The sequence below is a fragment of the Rattus rattus genome, chromosome 1 (genome assembly GCF_011064425.1).
Source record: "Rattus rattus isolate New Zealand chromosome 1, Rrattus_CSIRO_v1, whole genome shotgun sequence".
Taxonomy (NCBI): Eukaryota; Metazoa; Chordata; class Mammalia; order Rodentia; family Muridae; genus Rattus; species Rattus rattus.
This window is the reverse complement of record NC_046154.1, coordinates 71,839,369-71,852,736: the sequence shown is the minus strand read 5'-3', so window position 1 is coordinate 71,852,736 and position 13,368 is coordinate 71,839,369.

Genomic DNA, 13,368 nt, shown 5'->3' with positions numbered 1-13,368 from the left:
TCATTTTGATAATTCTAAGCTATTTGATCTGTTTTATCTTAAAATCTTCAACGTCGAACAAAGAAAGGAATTGTGCTGGTCTAGTAAGGTGGTGGTAGCAGATTGTTTTACTAAGGTTGATGACCTCACTAGCCCAGGGAAGCTGGCTTGGCTGCCATTAACAGACATAATTTCCATCCTGGGGAGTAGGCCTTAAGTCCAATTAGGCAGCGGTTGGTTACCACCAACATCTGAGTGTCGTGTGTTGCACTTGAACATGTCTTGCTGAGCCAGTACTTGCTGTAGTTCATGCTTGTTGCCACTGGTAGGAATACTTAATTACTTCTCTCCCTTGGCAGCTTGCATAGAATTTTCTGATATCATGGAATCTAAACTACAGACAGAGGCCTTCAGTTCAGATCCAGCTCAAATCATCTGAATTCTGTGTTCTAAGTGTGTCGTGCCTTCAGTAACATGACTTACCTTCTTCCTCTGAAAGGCAACCAAGGGAAAAAACAATCATCTATATTGTTTGGGGGTCACTTGAACCACCCTGACGGATCAACCATTAGGCAAGAAATTTTTTATGCCTGGCATTGGGGTTTCTGTTAGTCTAGGGTTCTCGTGGAAGCACTGTCAGCCTAAGGGTCATAAATTCCTTTAAGATGTCTGCACACAAACATGCATATAGACTGCACATAATTGTAGGTAAATATAAAATAAGATGATCCCTTAAAGCTTTAGCAAACAATCTTGATACTATTTGTCTCTTGTCCCTCCTTCTACTTCTGTATTGACCTCCCTCCCTCATTCCTCCATAGTTGAGGTCATCATCTATTTTCCTTTCAAAATCTTAACCTTTTACCCACAGATGAGTGTAGTTATCACCCCTCACCAAAGAAGCCTCCTTTACAGCAAAGGAAGACCATCACTGAGGATCACAAATGCTGAGATCAAAAGATTGAGGGAAGCCAAGCACCAGTGGATGCATCTGCATCAGAGCTAGAAGACCACAGAAGAGGGCTCAAATATGAGAAAGTCTATGGCGAAACAGTTTTGGATAGAAATGGCTGTACATATAAGACTGGAGCTATGGCAAGTCCCACAGACATGCTAATGTGGAAGATGAAGAAGATCATGGTCCCACATACCTAGACAAAAATCTACAGATGGCTGAGAGAAAGCAAATCAGCCACCCTCAGGGAGGAGCCCCTTATTGGTTGTCCAATAAAGGATTCAGCTCTGACAATATATACACAAAAACAACAAGGTAGACTGACTCATCAGGTTGTAGTTATAGATCTGTATACACACACACACACACAATGTGTAATATTAATAATATTAATAATAACAAAAGAAGCTATGAACTTGAGAGTTGGTGAAGGGAGGACAAGGAAATGGTTGGAAGTAGAGCAGGTGGAAGAGGCTGAGGGATGGAAGGGGAAGGGGTAATCATATAATTTTACTCCAATTAAGTATATTAAATAAATAAATAAATGCCATTAAGATTAAAAAAAAATGATGTTTAGTGTGCGTAAAAAGAGAGAGACTCATATAAAGAGACTCCAAGTGCCAATGCTCTTACCTCCTCCTCCAGGTGTGATCCACTCACTCTGAAGAACAAGACGTGTAAAAACTCTGAGGAGGTTTTCTCTCTCAAATAAAGGCTAAGAAACATTCTACTTTAAACTATGAGACACACGAGGACCTAATCATTTTGAGTATGACAGTTAGGAACACATCAGGACTGGATGCCAAGAATTTTAGTTAATACATGTTCCTTTTAAAACATTACAATTAAACTGTTTAAAAAAAATCTAAACTATAAATTGGGAGAGTGAGAAAAACTCCTGGCAAGAATAGAATAAGTCATTCTCCGACACAGAGTAAGACAGAGAAGGCTGGCAGGGTCTCTAAAGAAAAGGCCGGTGAACAATACAATGACAGAGACAGAGTTTTAAAAGAATTAATGAAAAGCAAGAATTCTTATATTTCAGAAGCATGACAAATTATATAATAGAAATTAATTCACATCCATACCCATATTTAAAATTTCCTAGGCATAAAGAACAATAGTCTAAATAAGAGGGGGGAAGATAATTTAAGTGTTACAAATTACAAAAAAATTCCCAGATTTCTCAATTCTGAGAGTAGAAGCCAGATAATAAGGGGATATTTTAGTTGTTGGAAAAGGAGAGGGTAATGGCTTGTCAATCTGGAATGTCAAGCTGAAGCAGTAGCTTAAGAAAGAGAGTGAAAACAAGGCATTTGTTTTCAGATAGCCTTGGAGAAATAGCCTTCAACCCTTTGGGGTGGGAGATGTTCAGAATGAAGTTCAGTCACAGAATTGGGTGTGGCCCAAGAAACAGGACACACCCAAATAGGCAGTGGCTTTATAAAGTAATTCTGAGGACAAAATTGGAATTTAGTAGCAAGTAGAAACTAAAACAAGGACCAATCAATGAGTGGCAGGAGGCCGGGGAACAGGATAGCACCGGTTAAGGAGCAGGGCTAGCGATCTTTTGTTGGTTTTACCTGGTAAGTTCTTTTCTTCCCCAGCCACCCTCTCTCCTATAAGGCTGACTTGAGTGTATTATGTCATCATGATTCTCAGCTTCTGTTTGGAATCTAGACTGGTAAGTTTTATGTCACCTTGACATAAGCTGGAGACATTTGAGAAGAAAGAACATTACTTGAGAAAATGCCCTCATCAAATTGACTTGTTAGCTGACATGTGGGATGTTTTATTGATAAGTAATTGATATTGGAGGGCCCAACCCACAAGCCAGTAATCACTCCTTCCCTCTGCTGCCTTGGCATCAGCTCCTTCCTTCAGGTTCTGACCCTATTTGAGTTCCTGCTTTGGCCTCCCTCAATAAACTGTGATTCTGGGTATCTAAACCAAAGAAACCCTTTCTTCCTCAAGTTGCTGTTAGCATGGTGTTTTTCATAGCAAGACAAAACCTAACTAAAACAAAATCTCTGATTGATGAAATAGAAGTAAAGAAAGGTCAAATGAATTTATTCTCCTTTCTGTATTCCTAGTTTGCACCCAAGGCTGTCTATTCCTGTATTCCTGTCAGTATAGATGATTACTGCTAAATCAGGCCAAGATAATAAATAAGTAAATAAATAAATAAATAAATAAATAAATAAATAAATAAATAAAGGTTTTTCTAGGTCTATCCCTTTTCTTTGAGGCTACAGTAGGTGGCATTTCCAGGGGATGATATTTCAGGGTCATTCACACCTCCGTGTGATTTCTCATCTTTGCAAATAGCTTTGGGATAAATAAACTCTTCACATGATTTTTATTTGAAAGAATCATTTCATTTTGATCCTTGCCTAAATCAAAAAGATAAATGTATCAAGTTTAGACTTTTTTTTTATTAGATATATTTCTATTTTACCTTTCAAATGTTATAACCTTTCCTGGTTTCCTGTCCATAAGCCCCCCATCCTTTCCCCTTCCCAATATGGGTGCTCCCTCTCATACACCCCCCTTATCGCCCCCCCAACATTACCCTGCACTGGGGGTCCAACCTTGGCAGGACCAAGTGATTCCCCTTCTGCTGTTGCCCCAAAGGGCTATTCTCTGGTACATATGCAGTTGGAGCCCTGGGTCAGTCCATGTATAGTCTTTCTATCTGCATGACAGAAGAGGATGTCAGATCCTAGGAGATAAGCTTGTGAGCCACCACCTGGTTGCTAGGAATTGAACTCTGGACCTTTGGAAGAGCAGACAGTGCTCTTAACCTCTGAGCCATCTCTCCAGACCCATGTATAGTCTTTTGGTAGTGGTTTAGTCCCTGGAAGCTCTGGTTAGTTGGCATTGTTGTTCTTATGGGGTTGCAAGTCCCTTCACATCTTTCAATCCTTCCTCTAATTCCCACAAAGGGGGTCCTTTTCTCAGTTCAGTGGTTTGCTGCTAGCATTGACCTCTGTGTTGGACATGCTCTGGGTATGTCTCTCAGGAGAGATCTATACCTGGTCCCTTTCAGCGTGCACTTTTTAGCTTCATCGATCTTATCTAGTTTTGGTGGCTGTATATATATATATATACACACATGGGCCACATGTGGGTCAGACTCTGAATGGCCATTCCTTGAGTCTCTGCTCTAAACTTGGCCTCCATATACTCTCCTATGGATATTTTCTTCCCCTTTTATGAAGGAGTGGGAGCATCTACATTTTGGTCATCCTTCTTCTTGAGCTTCCTGTGGTCTGTGGATTGCATCTTGGGTAATTCAAGCATTTGGGTTAATATCCACTCATCATTGAATGCATACCAAGTGTGTTTTTCTGTGATTTGTTTACCTCACTCAGGATGGTATTTTCTAGTTCCATCCATTTGCCTATGAATTTCATGAAGTCATTGTTTTTGATAGGTGAGTGGCACTCCATTGTGTAGATGTACCACATTTTCTGTATCCATTTCTCTGTCGAAGGGCATCTGGGTTCTTTCCAGCTTCTGGCTATTATAAATAAGGCTGCTATGGACATAATGGAACATGGAGCATCTTTTGGGTATGTGCCCAGGAGAGGTATAGCTGGGTCCTCAGGTAGTGGAATATCCAGTTTTCTGAGGAAACTCCAGACTGATTTCCAGAGTGGTTTTACCAGTTTTCAAGTTTAGACCTTTTAAAGCTAAAAATAAAAAACTTAGGAGAGGTCACAAGGGGACTGTAAAGCAAGTTATGCACTTGTAAAGACAAAGGACAGCAAAGATTATTAAAAATAAGTTCTATTCAATAAAATGCAGCAAAGAAAAATCCTCGTAAATTCAATGCTGAAAACATGCCATAGCAACGAAATGTGAGCTTGGTGCTGACCACTGGACCCACTGTTGGTTAACGTTATAAAAGTTGGACAAAAGCAAAATAAAACCAAAGAAGAACAGTACACAAGCCCAATTAGGAAGAAACCACAACTGGACAAAAGAAAACTTGCATTTTCTAAATGCACACAAGATCCAATTGGATCCTGAACCAGATAGCATATCTTAAATTTCTTTCACACACACACACACACACACACACACACACACACACACACACACACACACACAGAGAGAGAGAGAGAGAGAGAGAGAGAGAGAGAGAGAGAGAGAGAGAGAGACCAGTACTTACATTAGGTGACATATGGCCAGCTGGCCAATTACCTTACAATAGGTATATATAACAAAATAATAACTTTAAATATTTGTAGTTAGGAAATACATATTTGGTTCCTATTTCTGGGGTTCAAACAGGTAATTCCTAAAACTCTTGACACTCTTGAGTAATGTGTCTTTTTATAGCAACAAGGTAACTAGTACCACTGAAGGTATGAGAGATATTCAGACTGTAAAGAGCATTGAAGAATATTGACAGTCTCTGGAAAGAACTAATACCGATCTCATGAGAGCAGACTGTTATTAAACAAGCCCAGTGCTGTCTCTGTTCTGTCACCGCATGCTGTTTATCTTCCCAGGCACATTTCTCTGCTGTTGGTCTGCCACTAGGCCTTTAATAGCAGTGTAGGAAACTGCCTTTTCTTCTATCACCCACCCTTAGGGAATAAAAGCAAACAAAAGCGAAAACAAGCAAACAAACGAAACATGAAAAATATAAAAGCAGCCAACACTCTTTTGTATAAGTTAGCTAGTGTCAGGTAGCCTATCCTGTGAACAGAAAATGAACTGAGATATTGCCGAATGACTAGAAGTTCCTTGACTTGAGTTCTTGGTGACTAGTTCCCATATCATAGAACTTTCCACCTCATCTCCTACCTCAACCTCCAGCAAAGGAAGAGAGGCTGAAATTTGGGTCATTTCCCATCATGTAATAATATAACCAAGCATGACTATGTTATCAAGTCTTTTCTGTAAAAATCTGAAAAGGACAGGCTTCAGGAAACGTCCAAATTTATGAGGTCCTTAGAACAGAGCATTCCTGGAGAGCATGGTCGATGAAACCCTCCTTTGGACTCTTGTCTACATGCATTGCAATAGCTTTTGCTAAGCAATGTGTAAATATAAATAAAAGGGTGTTCCTGAATCCTGTGTGCTAGTCCAGAAACTTAAGTGGACAGGAGCAATGAAGACATTTATTTATGAAAGAAATGAGGACATTACTGCTCCAAGGTATAGGTGAAGAGGATTTTATTGTAGATATGAGGCAGTAAACAACCAGAGGTATCTGGATGAACCGTGCCATGAAAGGAGAGTGAGGGCAGAAGATGAGAGGGGAAGGAGAGAGAGAGAGAGAGAGAGAGAGAGAGGCCAAGAGAGGAAGGAGCCAGCAGAACAAAGATGCAAGATAGAGAGACCCAAAGCAATCAAGAAAGTGGATGGCCAAAATGGCCGGGTTATATAAGAATCAGAAGCTGGGGAAAGGAAGGCCTTAGTCTGAAGATTCAGGATGGGGTAGCTGGTAAAAAGAATGGCCAGAAGTCACAGTATTGAGTGAGCCTGCAGCCAGCATAAGGGGGCGGGGGGGTGTTACTCCCTGGATAATCTATACCAGCATAAGCTTTGCCATTTGTCCTAGGCTTTTTGGGGGAACGTGACACTTTTTTAAATAGCTGTATTGTCAGAAGCATAGACCATCACCAGAACTTGCACAGACATCTGAACTAAGAGCAATCACTGGAGGCTGTGGTGTCCAACTATCTCCAGGCAAATGATGTCAGAAGGAAATGCATAAGCTGGTGTCTGAGTGAGGACGCACTGTGAGGTGGCAGCTTTTGTAGACCTGGACTCAGGGTGTTTGGGTTATTGGTATGAAAGCAGCAGAATAAATATTTCTTCCCTTCAGAGTACTTCCAATACATACATTTTTATTTGTCAATTGAACCCCAATAAATCTAGGGGGCTAATTAAAAGAACACTTAAGCCAATGATGAGCTCTTTATCGAGAGATAAACTGTATTTTATTTTCTTATGGTAAAACTAATTGAAATTTACTCATTTAACACAAAAGTATGTATTAACACGTACTATGTCTTTAATATGCATAATTAAATTTATCTCAGAAAAATTATTTATAATAAACATTGTCAAAAAAGAATGAAACAGCAACTAGTTGGGATTTTAAAATTTCATTATTATTATTATTTAAAAATGTTTCATACTATACATTTTGATTATATCCTTTCCCTCCCTATCCTCTCTAGCTTTATCCCACCTCCCTACCCACCCATCTTCATGTTCTTCTGTGTCTCACAAAAATAGATAGATAGATAGATAGATAGATAGATAGATAGATAGATAGATAGATAGATAGAAAAAGAAAATCAAAACAAAAAAACCCTAAATAGGAGCAAAAATAACAAATGTAAAACACACACACACACTAAAACAAGTGTCCATTTTGTGTGGGCCTGGGGCCTGGTCTGGACAGAGGTTGACATCCTAGTTACATTCCGTTAAAGAAAATGGATTTTCTTTTTCCCAGCAAGTATCACTTTCAAAAAGCTTCTCGCCTAGGAGTGGGGTTTTGTGTTCACATCCCCTTCTCCATGTTGGGATTTTTGTCTTGTTTGAACTTGTGCATACTGTCAGTTTCTGTGAGTTCATATGTGTATCAGACCTTTTGTGTCTGGGTGATGCTTGGAGTCACCCACCACCTTATAATCTTTCTTCCTGAGATTTAAGAGAAAGGCCTTGATAAAGACATCCCATTTGAGGCTGAGCACTCCAGTGTCTCTCACTCTCTGCACATTGTCCAATTGTGAGTCTCTATATTAACTAACATCTACTACAACAAGAAGCCTCCCTGATGAGGATTAAACAGTGCTTTGATCTATAGGTATAGCAAGGTCATCAAGAATCATTTTGTTGATACTTTCATTCAGAAGAATAATAAAGCCTACTACTTAGTAGAATGATAATAGGTTTTCTCCTAGGGCCCATGAGCTGTCTTAGGTTTGTGGCCATTTTAGCAATGTCAGGTATGGTTTCTGTATGGTATACTCAGTTTTAAAAGCAGCAAAGCAAAAATTGTTGGCTACTTCCACAAAATTAGTGTCACTGTCACTACTTTACCAATATATCTTGTAGGCAAGTTAATGTTATGTTGTAGTTCACATGATTTGGAACTGGGCAATGTTCCTGATTACTTTCCTCCTTGGGTAGAATGTATAGTTTATTCTAACGCCATGAAAGCTAGTCACTAGTGGTGAAACTTCTACCTGAGCCCCCTCTCAGTTCTTTCACATTCAATAACACAATTACGTTATGTCTTCAGCAATTGGGTCATATTGTCAGGTTGTGGCAGATATCGAATAGACTTAACTATGGCCTGGGATGTTTGTGAGGCATATGAGACCTGTTTAGCCAATGATTCACCAAGATGTAGTTCATCCCTGTCTGTGTGTCTTTACACACAAATACACACATTTGTAAAATGTCTTACAGTAGTAGGTTTCCATAGGGTTTTCCAAAAGGCCTTTAGTTAATTGTCCCTCCCCATATATATCTTTTTTCCCTTTCCCTTGCATGCTCCTCCTAATTTAACCTTCCTATTCCAGTATCATCTTTATCTTTCCTATAGCTCTATACTTTATTCATTTCTCTTCCGCTTGAAGATTTTCTTCTCTCCCCTAGTCCCTGTCTACCCATCTAACCGATGTTTGTAATAGAAACACACACGCATAGACACACAGACACACATAGACACACAGACACACAAACACACACACATACATAGACACACAGTCACACACACACACACACACACACACACAGACAGACACAGAGACACACAGACACAGACACATACACCCAGACACACAGGTAGGCACACAGACACACACAGACACACACACACATACAAACACACACACACACACACACACACACACATAGACACATACACCCAGACACACGCATAGGCACACACACACACACACACACACACACACACACACACACACATACACACTCTTCCATACTGATTTCCAAAGCAGCTGTATAAATTTGCACTCCTACCAGCAATGAATTAGTGTTCCCCTTTTCCTGCATCCTCACCAGCATCTGCTGTCATTTGTCTTATTAATCTTGGACATTCTGACTGGATTAAGATGAAATCTCAAAGCAGTTTTAATTTGTTTTTTGTTCATGGCTAAGAGTATGGCATTTAAAAAAAGCGTTTCTCAGCCATTTGTTGCTTAACTTTTCAAGAATTTTGTTTAGTTCTATAATCCCCCCCTTTATTTTTTTATTGATTGATTGACTCAATCATTCATTCACTTTATATCCCATCACTGTCCCCCTTCCTGGTCTTCCCTCCCATAGTTCCTCCCCCATTAGTGCTCCCCTTCTCCTCTGAGAGAGTGAAAGCTCCCCCCAGGTCTCCCCCAACCCTGGCACATCAAGTCCCTGCAGGGCTAGGTGCTTCTCCCACTGAGGTCAGACAAGACAGGTCAGACAGACAGGAACGAAATCCACAGACAGGCAACAGCTTTAGGAACAGCCCCTGCTCCAGTGTTTTGATACCCACATGAAGACCAAGCTGCACATTTGATAAGATATGTGCAGGGGGCCTAGTCCAGCCTTTGTATTCTCTTTGGTTGGTCTCTGAGAGTAAGTACCCAAGAGTACAGGTTAGCTAACTATTGGTCTTCCTATGGAGTTTCTATCCACTTCAGGGCCTGCAATCTTTCCCCCAATTCTTCTCTAAGAGTCCCTAAGCTCCATTCAACGTTTGCCTGTGGGTCTCTGCATTTGTCTGAGTCAGCTTCTGGGTGAAACTTCTTTGAGGACAGCCATGCTAGACTCCTGTCTACAAGCATAACAGAGTATCATCAATAGTGCCAGGGATTGGTACTTGTCCATAGGGTGAGTCTCTAGTTGGGCAGGTTATTGCTTGACCATTCCCTCAATCTCTGCTCCATCCCCTGTCCCTGCCTTTCTAGTAGTCAGAATACATTTTAGGTCTAAAATTTTAGAGGTGGGTTGATGTCCTGACCAATTGCTCCACTGGTGTTCCCACCTGACTACAGGAGGCAGCCTCTTGAGATTTCATATCCCCACTGTTCTGAGTCTCAGCTAAGGTTCCATTGATTCTTGGGAGCCTACTGTATCTCAGGTCTCTGGCATGTTCTAGAGATGCCCCCCAATTCCTACCAGCTGCAGTTTTCCATTCATCCTCATAGCCATCTGGCCATCTCCCTATCTCTCCCCACACCTGAATGCATGCCCCCAGTCTCCTTCCCATCCCATGCGCCACCCAGTTCCCTCCCTCCATCTGCCTCCTATGACTATTTTTTATTCCCCCTTTTAAGTGAGATGCAAGCATCCTCTCTTGGGCCTTCTTTCTTGTTTAGTTTCTTTGGATCTGCGGAGTATTTTAGGATTAATATCCACTTAAAAGTGAGTGCATACCATGCATGTCCTTTGGGGACTGGGTTACCTCACTCAGGATAGTATGTATTCTCAAGTTCCATTTATTTGCCTTCCACACTCATGTCTTAATTTTAATAGCTGAATACTATTCCATTGTGTAAATGTAACACATTTTCTTCATCCATTCTTCAGTTGATGGAAATCTAGGTAGTTTCTAGTTTCTGGCTACTATGAGTAAAGCTGCTATGAATATATGTCTTTGTGAAATGGTAATCACCTTTGGGGTACATGGGTCTTGAGGTAGAACTATTCCCATTTTCTGCGAAATTGCCAAATATAATTTCGAAAGTGGTCGTACTAGGTAACATTCCCACCAGCAATGGAGGAGTGTTCTCTGTGCTCCACATCCGTGCCAGCATGTGTTATCACTTGAGAGTTTGATCTTAGCCATTCTGACTGGTATAAGACGGAATCTCAGAGTCCTTTTGATATACATTTCCCTAATGACTAAGGATGTAATGTTTCTTTAACTGCTTCTTGGCCATTCAAGATTCCTCCATTGAGAATTCTCCGTTTAGCTCTATACCTCATTTTTAAATTGTGTTATTTAGGATGTTGGTCTCTATTTTCTTGATTTATTTATAATTTTTGGATATTATGTAGGGTTGGTAAAGACCCTTTTCCAATCTGTAGGCTGTCTTTTTGTCCTAATGACAATGTCCTTTGCCTAACGAAAGCTTTTTGGTTTCATGAGGTCCCATTTATCAATTGTTGATCTTAGAGTCTAAGTCATTAGCATTCTGTTCAGGATGTTGTCTCCTATACCACTGAATTTAAGGTTATTCCCCACTTTCTCTCCTATTAGATTCAGTGAATCAGGTTTTATGTGCAGGTCCTTGATCCACTTGGACTTGGGTTTGCACAGGGTGATAGCTATGGATTTTTCTGCATACATCTCAATGCTGACATCAAGATAGAACAACAGCATTTGTTGAAGATGTTTACTTTTTTTCTATTGCCTTCTTTGTCAAAAATTAGTGTCTATGGGAGTGTGTGTGTGTTTCAAGGTCTTTGATTTGATTTCATTGATCAACATTTCTGTTTCTATACAAATACCACACAGCTTAATAAAAACTATTGGTCTGGAGTACAGCCTGAGGATAGGAATGGTTATACATCCAGAAGTTGTTTTATTGTTCAGGATTGTTCTTTCTATCCAACTTTTGTTTGTTCGTTTGTTTGTTTTTCCTTATAAAGTTGAGAATTGCTCTGTCTTTCAAGGTCTGTAAAGATTGTGTTGGAATTCTGGTAGGAATTGTATTGAATATGTAAATTGCATTTGGGGAGGTATCTATTTATGCTAAGTTAATCCTACCAATCTATGAGCGTGGGACATCTTTCCATCTTCTGGTACCTTTCTCCATTTCTTTCTTCAGCCACTCAAGGATCTAATCATATATGTTTTTCACGTGGTTAGAGTTACACCAAGATATTTTATATTGTTCATAGTTATTTATAAAGGGTGTCATTTCCCTAACTTCTTTCTCAGCCCATTTATCATTTGCATAAAGGAGGACTACAGATTTTTGTTTTTAGTTAATTTTGTATCTGGCCACTTAACTGAAGGTATTTGTCAGCTGTAGGAGTTCTCTGATAGGATTATTGGGGCATATTACCACATCATCTGCAACAGCAATACCTTAACTTCTTTCTTTCCAACTATCGTATCCCCTTTAGGTCCTTTAGTTGTCTTATTGCTCTGGTTAGTACTTCAGGTACTGTATTGAATAGATAAGGAGAGAGTAGGCAGCCTTGCCTTGTCCCTGATTTTAATGGAATTACTTTAAGTTTCTCTCCATTTAGTTTGATGTTGGCTATTGGCTTGCTCATGTTGCTTTTATTATGTTTAGGTGTATGCCTTGTATCTCCCATCTCTCTAATACTTTCAACATGAAGGCGTGTTGAGCTTTTCAGCTTCTAATCAGATCACCATGTGGTTTTCTCTTTTAGTTTGTTTATATGGTGGATTATGTTGACGGTTTTTCACATATTGAACCATGCCCGTATCTGTGGGATGGAGACTACTTAATAATTGTGAATGATGTGTTTGATGTGTTCCTGAATTCGGTTTGTGAGTATTCTATTGAATGGTTTTGCATCAATGTTCATAAGAGAAAGTGGTCTGAAATTCTCTTTCTTTGGTGAGTCTGTGCAGTATAGTTATTGGGGTGACTGTAACGCAATGAGTTTGGAAGCGTTCCTTTTGTTTCCATTTTGTAAAATAGTTTGGAGTATTGGTACTAGCACTTCTTTGAAGGTCTGGTAGAATTCTAAACTAAAACCCTCTTGCCCAGGACTGTTTTTGGTTGGGAGACTTTTAATGACTGCTTCTCTTTTCTTCAGGGTTATAATACTGGTTAACCTGATCTCAATCTATCTTTGGTAGGGCTATATATCTAGAAAATCATCTGTTTTGTTAAGATTTTCCAGTTTGTCTGTTGTTATACTTACCTGTTCACTTCTTATTTTGCCTATTCGAGTCCTGTCTCTCTGTCTTTTGGTTAGGTTGGCTATGGGGTTTGTCTATCTCGTTGATTTTCTCCAAGAATCAGCTCTTGGTTTTACTGATTCTCTGTATTGTTTTCTTTGTTTCCAATTGACTGATTTCAGCCCTGATTTTAATTACTTCCTGCCTTCCACTCTTATTCGGTGCATTTGCTTCTTTTCTTCCTCAGAGCTTTCAGAGATACTTTTAAATTGCTGGTATGAGAGAGAACATTTAACTTCTTTATGGAGGGAGGCACTTATTGTTACAAACTTTCCTTTTAGCACTGCTTTCACTGTGTGACATAAGTTGGGGTATGTTGTACTTGCATTTCCATTGAATTGAAAGTCTTCAATTTCATTTTTTATTTCTTCGCTGACCCAGAGTGAATTATTCTCTTTCCATGAGTGTGTAGGCGTTCTGGTGTTTCTATTGTTGTTGAGGTCCGGCTTTAATCCATGTTGGTGAGATAAGATGCAAGGCATTATTTCAATTTTCTTGTATCTGTTCAGGC